The sequence below is a fragment of the Rhopalosiphum padi genome, chromosome 4 (assembly GCF_020882245.1).
Source record: "Rhopalosiphum padi isolate XX-2018 chromosome 4, ASM2088224v1, whole genome shotgun sequence".
In the NCBI taxonomy this organism is placed as follows: domain Eukaryota; kingdom Metazoa; phylum Arthropoda; class Insecta; order Hemiptera; family Aphididae; genus Rhopalosiphum; species Rhopalosiphum padi.
This window is the reverse complement of record NC_083600.1, coordinates 43,585,412-43,598,598: the sequence shown is the minus strand read 5'-3', so window position 1 is coordinate 43,598,598 and position 13,187 is coordinate 43,585,412. Positions and strand designations below refer to the sequence as shown.

At 25.3% G+C, this 13,187-nt stretch overlaps 1 long non-coding RNA gene across 1 annotated transcript; it reads left to right on the top strand.

The window, feature by feature from the left end:
- Nucleotides 1–234: 234 nt before the first annotated feature.
- On the top strand, nt 235–2,818 carry LOC132931026 (uncharacterized). The gene is made up of 3 exons (XR_009662319.1): nt 235–249; nt 2,058–2,108; nt 2,503–2,818. It is a non-coding gene; the product is annotated as an uncharacterized LOC132931026 (long non-coding RNA).
- Nucleotides 2,819–13,187: the final 10,369 nt, after the last annotated feature.

The following is a 13,187-nucleotide window of genomic DNA, read 5'->3' as shown; positions in this document are numbered from 1 at the left end:
ATCCTGACTATTATTTTTTTGGTTAAAAATATTACCATCACACAAACGATCACCGCCCGTTATCATTAACCTAGTAGAATTATTCACATTAAGCAAACATGTGGACTCTTCACAAGTAGTATTATAACAGAAAATTTTGAAAGCACGTGTTTATATTTTATATTTCATTTACGTTAGAATCACGCGCAAAAAAATATTACATAAAAATGACAGTTTTTAATTTTTTTTTTTTAGGAAAAGCAGTACTAAGTACGTATGTTTTTAACTTAATTGTTTTAAGACGATTTGTCAGTCTAATCATTAAGTAAACTGTTGGTTATTGCTATTTAAAAATGTATTATAGTATAATAGCCCATAGCCCATAGGTTAGCTTAGGGCATTGGTTATGGTATTAGTATTACTGTAGGTTTATTGCATTTTTATCGTATCCATTTCATATGTTTTTACGTCATATAAGTATAAAATTAATATTATATTTTACATTAATATTACTATTAATCACTTTTTTGTCAATACTAACTCACCGCGAAAAAAGTTTTAAATTATAACAAAACAATTAATATTGCTATTCGTCGTGAAATTATGTTAATTCATCATAATATTAACTTAAAACACATATAGCTTATTTATTTTGTTAATTTCTTATTACATTTACAATCAAACTTCAGCTGTAAAGAGTACAAATCTTATAAATTTTAAACTGCAAAAGTTTTTTTTTCAAATTTTTGTGTTTTTGACCAAATTTTAACTTCGAATACACGTACTTATAAAAATATTTATTTTAAGTATATTTTGATACACATATAGAACATAATTTGTGGAATATTGAATTACATTTTTAAGCTTTTTGACTGAGGAAATCATTTTTATCGATATCTTTGGAAATAAATTGAAAAATTCTATTTTCAATAAGTTTTTAGAAAATATTTAGAAATTTATGCTACGTGTACTGTATAATATAAAAATCGTTAGTACAATTATTTTATAAATATTTCAAGTTATTTATGTCTTTTAATTTTTTTAAGTTTTGAAGTTGAAGTTTTTAGACCATGATTAGTAATTTGCATATTGTCAGTGATTGCAAGTACATACATAGACAAGATTAATGTAGAATTGTAGAAGGATAGGTATCTTATTTCTATTGTTATGGACGTCTCCACAACTAATTGCTCGTATAATAATTAATGCGTGGTTTTAAGTTATCACTATACTATATTATAATAATTAAATCAATCTGACAGTACTACACTGATTCTTACACAGACAGTGAGACACGGTAGGCGGGTAGGGACACGCTCAAACTCAGAACTTTCCGTTCAGCGGATTTCTTCAGATTGTTTGGCCGTATGTCTCTGCCCGTTCATATTAACAATTGCTTACTTTACTTACTATTGCAGACAGGGGTTCATATATCACTATGAGATGATATTATAATAATTATGTATTAAAAATTAAAATATATGAATTGTTGTATGTACCTACGTATACTGCAATTAAGTAGGAATTTAACGGTGTAATTGTGTAAAATGTTTACGTATTAATAAAATCTAAATATTCAATCAACTATATGTATATAATATGGTGACCAGATATAACAATTTAAAAAAGTTTTTCTTGGTAAAAATGCCATGTGTAAAATTTGAATAAGTAAATACAAAACTTTGTTAATATGTAGGAAACATATTGACAGATAACAAATTAAATTAACTATGCTACCAACCAATTAGATTGCTCAAACCATAAAATATATTATATAAATTAATACCAAATTATAAAAATTATAAACATGTATTAGCCCATAATATTTTCAAAAAAATAATACAATATTATGAACTTAACGGTATTGTTATGTATAGTGACATTAATTAGTATAATTGTGAAATGTGTGACGATGTTGTTATCTTTATAAAGATTAATTACATTTATTAAATTTCACCTCATTTTTATCTACAAAAAATATAAGTCATAATTGTTACTGTTATCCTCACTATTATAGTATAAAATAATTACATCATTAAAAATAAGATATTTATCATAATGCAGTTTATTTTTAACAGCTATGGCAATCATATACAAAGAAGCTATCATTGATCCAGTTACTCGAGATCGTATGAATTATTTTATTCCAATATTAATTATAAATACCAAAATATTACATATATGTGGTTATATGTAGTATATATTTTGATCATGTTACTTGTTGCAAAATAATAACTGGGTTCTGTTATGATTTTGTGTTTAAAGTAATAATTAAGTGTAGGTTTACAAATAATTTGAATGAGTATACTGTAATCAATAATCTGTATATATATTGGCCTCAGATTATTGTAGTCATCGACACTACCTGCGATCCCGGTATCATTGCTTGAATAAAGTATTGAATAAAATGTTACAGGGTTTGAGGGAAAACCTTACCTTCATATTATTTGTATACCTATAAACGATTCTTAAGATATTATGTTGGTAAACATTCAACTAATCTAATTCAAATTAATTTTTTAGATTATATACACAATCCATTAGGCCCGGTGACCACATTCTGTACTGTTAACAGTGGGTTAAAAAATTCTGCTCACAAAAATTTTTATACTGCCATTTTTACGTCGGTCCTTAAGACGATGTAGTGATGACTATTTCAATGAAACTTACTAAAAAAGTTTTATTCAATGCAATAGCCCAGATATTTGTTAATTTTTTTTTTTTAATTACTAATTTTAATTTATGTTCTATTTAGTATATATATCCATATTATTTAGTATAAGGACTTTAAATAGTACATTTACAATCAAGCGTAAATAAAGTGTTTCATTCAAATACATTACCTAATTAAGAATCATTTTTGTAATAATAATGCAATAAAGAATAAAATATATTTATGTACATTTAGATTTATATTATATTTGTATTTTCTTTATTTAATGTAATATACAATCAAAAATGAGAGATACATTTTTTTTCTCAACAAAATCTATTTTTTAATTTTAAATACATTTAGGTTTTATGTTGTTATTTATTAATAACTTAATAATATAAATACAAAATATAGTTGCACAGTCCGATACTGATGAGGTATTTTATGATTGTGAGTGTGTTAATCTGCATATTTGAGTGTAAATATGTATAAGGGGCGCGTCCATTTCCCTCTAAAAACGAGATACCGTTTTCTTCCATTATCCATTTTCCTCCAAAAAAAAAGATTATAAAATCGTCATTCGTTGTCAGAATGTTAAATTAAAAATAAAATAATAAATTAAATATTTCAACTATAATTATCATGTAAAATACACCGTATGCGCCGAACTTGGCGGGTGGCTAAAAACAGAATGACTGAATGAATATAATAAAAAAATACGTAAGGTGATAAAGACGCATCAATCAATAAATAAAATAATTATTAATAATAAGTGATTGATGATAATGCAACCAGACAATATGTAAACATTTTGAATAAAATATAAAATATACTAAAATCACTATGGTAGGTATATAATATTATATTTTTTTATAATTATAGGTCATTTTAAGTAACAAATGAATACCTGTTTAAATAAAATAAAAATTAGACATAATATGAATAATTATTTTACATTTTGTAATTACATACCTAGAAATTATCAGAATTTAATCTACAGATACGTACAAAATGTGATCCTTCTATCTTAGCCATATACTATCTTTATAATTCGGAATGCAACACTACAACACTGGCTAAAATATTGGAGGAATATAGACATAATTTTAGTCAAAAATAATGTGGTGAAAAATGGAAAACAACCTTTTTTTTGGAGGAAAAAGGACAGTGGAGGAAAACTGTATCTTGTTTTTGGAAGAAAATGGTTACGGCCGTTATGGACCTAGAACTAAGCAGAGGTAACTAAACCAAACGCGTAATGGTAATAAAAGGCAAGGGATAGTAAATAATTTTACGGGAAAATAACAATATTTTTTTTGGCGAATTTAAAATATGTAGATTATTTATAAAGTATATAAATATTTTATTTTGTTATAAAAACATGTACTTGTACTAAATTACAAACAATCCAATCAAAATTGTACAATATTTAAAAAAAAAAAGTAGGTAAGTTCATAAGATTCTACAGTTGTGTAGTAAAAAAGTAAAAATAAATTGATGTTCTGTAATTACACATTCGGTTATTATATATTACTTATTTAATCACCTTAAAAATATTATAAATCTGATTTTAGCGGTCGACATATTCAGTAGATATCTATATCTATATTATATATATAATATGACTAAATATAAATTACAAAGGCATATCTGCCTTCCAAGTGCATTACATATATATATGTTATACTCGTAAATTATTATGTTCACTTACAGTAAAATAATTAAAATATTAATAAAAATAACAAACGTAACAAGTATTTTAACGTATTAAAATATTATTAAGCGCATAATCGAGGTTTTTACATATAGGCGCAAATACGGTATTTAGGCGCAAACACAGTACACCCGTTTATTATGTTAAACAACGGTTATTAATCTTGAAATTAAGCATTTTTTACAGATATTTAGCACGCAATTTGCACGAATTCGCAAGTCTAGTTTCGAAATTCGCACGACACTCTTTTCCTCCAAAAATAAAAAATTAATATGAAATATGACGTTATTAAGAGGACCTCTCATGCCCATATTTCGAACGTGGAGAAAGCATTTACAAGAATTAGAACCACTCAAGATACATTAACTTTTGAAAAACAAAATTTTTACAGAATATAAAGAATAATATTACCTGTGTTCTCTCAGAGAGTTTTTCCTAATATAAAAAATGAGTAAGTTATTAGCTTTTAAAGATGATGATTTTTGTAATTTTCGATAAATTATATAAAATTGTCTAAATAAGATATTAAAAAAAAACTTTTGGAGAGAACAGAGATAATTTTGTTTTCTAAATTGTGTGCGGTGATAAGCAGACTGTTTAAGTACTCTTCTTCCACGCTGCTAATGACTATTATATTCTAGTTTTTTAAGAATACGATTTAATTATTGAAATTACATGCATTTTGTTTAAACTATTATAAAATATTTCTAATAAATAACTATAATGTTGAATGTACACAATAATATACATATACTAATTCTATAGATATCATAATATTAAGTCTAAAATTATAAAGCCATTGACACGGGTACTCCAAATAGTGTATAGAAAAGACAAAAATATAAAATATTTTGTGCAGTGTTTATATATACGTCTTGATTTTCATATTTTTAATATTATTTTAAAAAAATCAAGACATGTTCCAAAAAAAAGATTGTGTTAGCTTGAATTCTAGAGTAAATTTACCTACTATCAAATTTATAGCTTAGAATATTATCTAGAAACTGTTATGCGGTTTTATTGATATTATCATTTAAAAAAAAATTATAGCTATATAAAATATTACAACTTTAAAATGTTCATAACTCATTTTGAAATGATAATATCAATAAAACCGCATAACAGTTTCTAGATAATATTTTTAGCTTTAAATTTAAGTACTATTTTAGTATTTTAAATATTATGATATTATAATGATGTATAAACCAAACGTTATTATTGATAAAACCTTAAACGTAGTGCTATAACCCCCAGCTACGGAAATCTATCAATAAGAAATGGAAAACCTTCTCTGGATAACTAATATCGTAACAATATTTCCCTGACCACGTTACACTATATTTAAGAGATCTTTTCCTCAAACTCAGTATTATATTTATTTAATCTAAACAAGTGTAAATTTGTTGTCGTGTAGAATAATTATGGTTACCTAACCTACATTTTTAACTATGACGTTATTAAGAGTATAAATAAACTTGCGTCATTACACACTAAACGTGATTACCCAGTTTGCAGTATTTTTTTGCTAAACATAACCACGTAATTATTTACACATGTGTTAAAATATATAGGTCAGGTAGCAAACCGATTGACTTACGATTTTCTCGATGAGAGCTCAAAATTATATACTACGGAAATCCGTCAACGAAATTTCCAATAATTACCTCCCGCTAACCCTACGATACTCAACCACTCTTTGATCCGAAATGATTCAAAACATATGACGGTCCAATACATCACCATTCGACATGACCACGAAACCATACATCATACATGATGGATACGCCTAAATCGGCTAACATTTAAATTTATAAAAAGCAGATTTCTTATTACCTACTTTTTTTACATGAGATTTCTCCAAATTCAATAAGTAAATCATAAGTAATATAAAGTATATCTGTATTCATATGAAAAGTTTTCTTAAACGCTATCCTGAGTGATGCGTTTAATGTAGTTCTGAGCATACCTAAATATTTACCGAAGCTAAATACAAGTAACCATTATATGTATATCTCTTGACATGTATCATCGCTTATTTTAATATATTCATTAATATCAAAACTTTTAACTTTTGATACAAAAAAAGGGATAAAATATGTTTTTAAAAATGTATTTTTAAAGTTTGCATTATACCAATCCTTAATAAATGACAAAATTGTTGTTACTTTACGCATTAAATTAATTTAAATCATGAATTAGGATCGTAGTGTTATTGGCAATATAGAAAATAATAAATTTAAATGATACCGTTTTTATAATTTTATACGTTGATTATAGTTGTGTAAAATATTGATTATATTTTATCAACACACATAACGTGTGGAAAACTTCATAAAACAATTGGGACACAATTCGTTTACCCCACATTTATCATTGGGACACAACTAACTCATTAATTGCACTTTCCACGGGCTCTACACACTCCATAGTATACCTTCATTGGGTGAATTCCCTAATTTTGTCAATTAAATCTCATCAAATTTAATTATTGTATAACATGTGAATACAGATTAAATTTTGTTCCGATTAAAAAATAAACTATCAACACGAAATAGTATGATTCAAAAACTATATTAAGAAAATCTTATTGTTATAATTATACAAACAAACGATTGTCGTAAGTTTTGTAACGAAATAAAAATGATAAATTCGTCCAAATTGTGTTAATATAACATTTACGCAATATAATATCAACAATTAGTAAGAAATAAAGAATAGTAGTTGTTATTAAATATTTGTAAATTAGTTTTTTATTTTGCATTTCATGGTGGGTTATGAAGGAACCGCTTATAAAAGAGCTTGAGAATGATTTTTATTCTTAATTCATTTTTTAAGTTTTTCGCATAATTTATATTCTTTCTGCGTATTAAATAATTGAAATGCATTTTTCTAAGCACTTTTTTATAACTATTACATTTGTGGTTCTTGAAATTTTGATTATTCCAACAACTGCATTCCCAAAATATCGCCATGAGTATTATGGTATGTTCATATTTATTGATAAAAATTAATTTTTTTTTATAATAATTATTATTTATATATTGATATTTGTAAATAACTTATACCATTTTTTACAATTTTAGGAATTCAACTATCAACGAGAAGTGATATTGTATTGGATTATGCTGGTATGGTCAAATTTATTTATGTGTAATAAGTATTTTTTTTAAAAATTTGTATTTCATCGATATTTAAATGGTGTATTATACAATAGTGTCTAGAAATGAAGAATCGTTTACATATTATTTATAAACTGAAACTAGATATTGAAGATTTACTATTAACTAGAAACAAAAATAAATTATAATTATTAATTGATTATTACTTTCAGTTGCCTTACCCAGGATTTATTTCCGGGGGGAGGGGGGAATAGATAGGAAATTATATTGTGTATGATTTTAGAAAAAATATTAAATCTTCACTTCGCTAAATTTGTTTATACTCAGAACTCAATGAACATTGTGTTAGTCAAGAAATATTATACACCTGATGTGGTGATACGATATCTACAAACTATTATTTTAATATTGTTTTTTCTACATCAGTTTACAATAAAATTAATATAATCGTTTAAATTTGAAAAAGTGTATCTAAAATAATCGGAGAGATAGTTGAATTATTTCTATTCTCAAGTAAAAAAATGCATATCATAATAATTATTAATGCTGTATATTTTATTTTTTTTTTCAGCCAATTGTAAATGTAATATATTTTAATTTATTATTAGTACACATAATATAGTATCTAACTTAAAATAGTCCTAATACAAAATATTAAAATGTTCATAATATATTATATTGTGTATCCTTAAATGATGGTCGAGGCTTCTGATATGTATTTACAATTCTTTATAATTATGTATAAAATAATATGTTGGAATGTGTGTAGGTATGTAATTTATTTGTCACTCTCCTAATTACTTTATATCACATTAACTGTTTGAACCGAAAAAATGAATATTTTTAATAAAAGAATTTAAACTATGTATCTATAGCAGTTAAATGCGTAACGTAAACAATAATGTAGGCTATATATTAGATTTTCAGAAGAGAGATTAAAATATCGATTTTACAATGATGTTTGTGTTTTTCTGTTTGTGCGCGTGTGTTTCTTTTAACAATAAATAGTGGAAAATGTGATAGAATATCCAACTTTAAGATTAGTTTCTGATAGAAAATTCAATCTAGTCGAATTAGGTGATTAGTGGTTCAAAAGTAACCTCGGAACTTTGTAATTATCGATAAAATATATTATTATAGATCATGTAATATTTTTGAAGCGGAAAATTAATCAATTGTTCATGCAACTCAAGCATAGTGTTATATAATTATTGAATTAAAATTATTTATAAATTTAACAGATATACTAATAGATATTGCTGGATTTTCGGGTAAGTAGCTTTAAAATGCGGGATAGTTATTTTATTGTATTTATAACCTTTTTTGAAGGATATTAGTTTGTATTTGAGACTATTTTACAATATAATAATTATTAGGGCTCGAAAGTTGATGACCTTAAAAACATTAAAAAATTATCTAAAAAAATGCAAATATGACATAAAAATTACAAAAAATGTCATTAAAAATTAAATAAAACATTTTTGGCCATTTGAAAAATACTATAAAAAATTATAGAATTTAGGTATAATAATATTCATCACAATACAACAACAACAACAACAACAGTAATCGGTGAGATAAAATCGGATAGGTACTAAACTTAGTCTGTGGTAAGAGTATTACGTAAGTTATCGGCATAATTGTCGAAAAGAAACGATAAGTAGTGAACTAATGTGAAATCAGTAAAAATGACTAAAAATGTGGAGAGAGTATCTAAAAATGTCAAAATATGACTTAAAAGTAATAAATACTAAAAATTCAAAATAAAAATTAATTGTTCAATGCTGACGAAACATATTCGTGGTCAGGAGAGCATGGTCTAAAAAGTTCCTAAAAAAATTGCAAAATAGATCAACTTCCGTGCCCTTATAATAATATATATTATTTTGTACCCAAAAAATGACACGAATTCGGGCGAAATCAGTAAAACGTTGCTAAGTTGTGCAACTCAGTTTATCAATCCAAAGATTATTAATTTGATGATGAGCTTATCGTTTAGATGTTTGGTGAGCATTAACATAATATTTATAATTATTGGGGCTTGGATTTGTATGTAAATACATATTTTTACTACAACATGATAAATTAAGTATTAGTATTATAAGTGATAAATTCATTTCACGCGATTTGCAATAAAATAAAACATATTTTATTTCACATGTTTTTACATATTTCGTAAACTTTGACAATTTCGGTGGTTTAGTAGTATTATACATTTATACATTAGTACTCGTAAAAATTATAAGTGTATAATGCATATAGGAAATAAGTATAATGAAAGTAGTAGTTAAGTATTAATAAATTGATTATAATTTATCTTATTTGTTTCGGTTCGATAACTATACATTAATGATCTTAGATTATACTTTATATTTAACAATCATTATACAAAATGTATTAACGAATTTTCAACAGTATCAGTACTTGCATTTGCGTGGTTTTGAAAATATCTTTATGACAACTACATAATTGTATTTACATACTATAATTATTTATTAATATAATAATTTGACAGTCTTTCATAGTTTAAAAAAAAAACACTTTACTATAACAACCGTTAACACAATACTACAGGAATGACTTGTAACCTACTACATTTAACATGCTCAGAATTCCTACATTATCGAAGCATAATATATAAACTAGGCAACATACGTCCGCAGTTGTGTCATTTTCGGAGGTGCATTGTTAAACTATAATATTCCTCAATCGTGTTATTATAAAGTTCGACCCGATATGAACCATCTGCACAATCATGTATCACCGTATATATGAAGCTAGTGATGTTGATCATTCCAATCGACCCCCTCTGTGTGGCGTATGAAACGCATCAAAACGAACCATCTGGGTACTGATCGAATACTCCGAATTATGATAAACACATGATGGAGAAATTCACGTATATCTCTCTTCCTATATTGTGGTTCAATTTTGTAAGAATCGATTTCAATAAAGATTCGCTAAGAGACCAGTCCGAGTCTTCACGTCAACGTGATCAAAGGTTGAGGTTCTGTTGTTATGTTCTATGTATTTTTTCTATCATGTTTGTATAAAATATTAATATTAAATACTAGGCTTCACTTTTTTATTTATATTTTCCTGAATATACCAGGCACATAATTAACTGATTTGACTAACATTTGTTTTTTGTTATAAGTGCATCATCATGTTATCTAAATACTTTTTATACAAAATTTAAGTAACTCTGTCAAAAATCAATAGTGCATATCAAAATGTACTAAATGTATAGGTTGCTGGTCAAAAATTATAATAGGGAACAGTTAAAATAAAATATGCAATTCAAATTGACTAAAATTAATTAATTTTTACTAATTAATTTCACATTAATATTATATTATTAATTTAATAATATTTATTTATTGTATTAACATTTACAGATAATGTGAGGATAGATTTACCTCAAGAAGATAATGGTAATGATTTGAAAATAACTTAATGCAATTTTTAGTACCACCTATAGTGGATTTATACATTAATTTAATTAAATTTGTATAACACATTATTAAATGAGTTGTCATGTTTTATTCGTTGTACACTTATTTAAAAAAACATAGCAACTATTTTCTATACATTTCAGAAAACTCTTGAATATAATAGGCTCTAAGAAACAACTTTTAAACAATTTATTTTAAATTAAAAATGTAAATGTTTTACAATGAATTCTATCAATCTAAAATTTGTACACTTTTATATTACCATTGCCTGCCTACCTTGTAGATTAATATTTTACGTATTTTAAATTTCCTTATTGCATTTTTCTGCTTACACTATAATTGACTGAATATTTTACTGATTTTCTTGTTATAATAAGTTTAGCTTACTGGTTAATAAGTAGCCGTGCTAACAGCAGTAGGATACTGAAACACTAACTTTTAGTTCGTTGTGTTGTCACTGGTTATATATTTTATTGTTCAATAGCGATACAGCGATTTCACTAATTTACTGGTCTCGCCGACCGTCGCAGTTACTATTTTTTACAAAACAAATAATAGTTTTTTTATATCATTTTCGTCTTTATTATTTTATATTGTATTCATTTGTATTATTTTAGTAATACGCACCTCTCTCCATGTTTAAATAAAATCATATTTTTCACTCCGACAACATCAAGTATGCGTAACGTAAATTGATGACAACACAACGAATAAGCGTTTCGAAGATCGACCTACTAATGTGCTCACGTTTGACGTCCGATATAACTACTCGAATAAATATTGCCAGAGTTGGATTGTGACATTACAATAACCATCAAAAATCGGTTTCTGAAATATATTTATTATTCCAATATACTATGTTTATATTTTCATAAATATAAAAACAAATGTTACTTTCTGTTATTATTGTAAATAATCATTATTTATATATAGTTATTTTAGATCGTACGGGTGTGTATTATCTGTGATTTTTTTTAATTGTTTTATTTATTAAACAAGTTTAATAGGATTTTTATAATTCTGTAACGGTTTACAGACTGTAAGTACCTATAAGATTTTATCGATGAAGTAGATTACCGAATTTAGGTAATATATTTTATAAATTTAGAGTAAACTGCTTTTAATACTAACTTCAATATCTAAACTACTAAATATTAAATTCATCATCTGTGACAAATCAATAACGAACCAGTAATCTATAAACCGTTTCAGATATCATTACATTTTTAATTAAATATATAATGAGTGTATATTTTAGTTAGTTAGTAAAAAAAATGTTTTTAACCATAAATTATTTTTGATTTTTAATCAGCATAACTTTATTATTTGAAAATTGATTTATAAACATAAATAATTGATTTTTATTAGAAGTGAGTCGAACTCTTTGAAGTATAAAAAAACAGTCTGAAATTAAATCGTTTAGTTCGAGTTTGATAGTTGAATCTGGTTTTAAATAAAAAGAACTGAATTGAAATCGAATTAGTTGAAATTCCATAAACATTTCAAACACGGAAATAATAAAACATAAGAAATGTTTTCTGCAGTGTTTTCTATTGCCTATACATGTCAATAAATACACTGTTACGCATGTTTATTATTTTTAAATTCATTGTTTATGCATTATTCCTGTTTTACAATGATGTGTGTTTATGACAATCACAATATTCTTTTAATATACATATAAAATTAGAAATTTAAAAAGAAATTGTAAATTTTGGGATAATACAAATTATAATTCTGTAATTAGCATTACAAGAAAAATTCTGTTTAAACAAGTTTTACAAGAATTATAAAATAAAAAATCTACTGAAAAGGCAAAATAATACTCATGAACTTTTGTAGTTCAAAAAATATTAAAAATATGTACTTCGTTCGTGAAACCTTCGATGTATTATAATCAAAGAGTTACGTTAGAGTTCGGTTAGATACTAAAAAATATTTGATTTCTACCCACATTTTATAATTGTATACTCTTATAACGGTATAACGCTAATTTATTTTCACCATTATCAATAATTTTTAACCATGTCCTAATACATAACTATTTTATTTTATAGCTGGAGTACTTAGTGAGTGTTTGCTTTTCTGATACATTTTATATAGACATATCTAATTCTTAGTTTAAATTTATTGAATTTCAAGTTGTTTAGTATAGCTGTATTATACTACAGTCGACTATCGATAATTTGAAGTTTACGGGACTGTTGAAAATTTTCGAATTACCTAGAATTCGAATTGTTGAGTAGTTCAAAATAACAAGAGGGCAA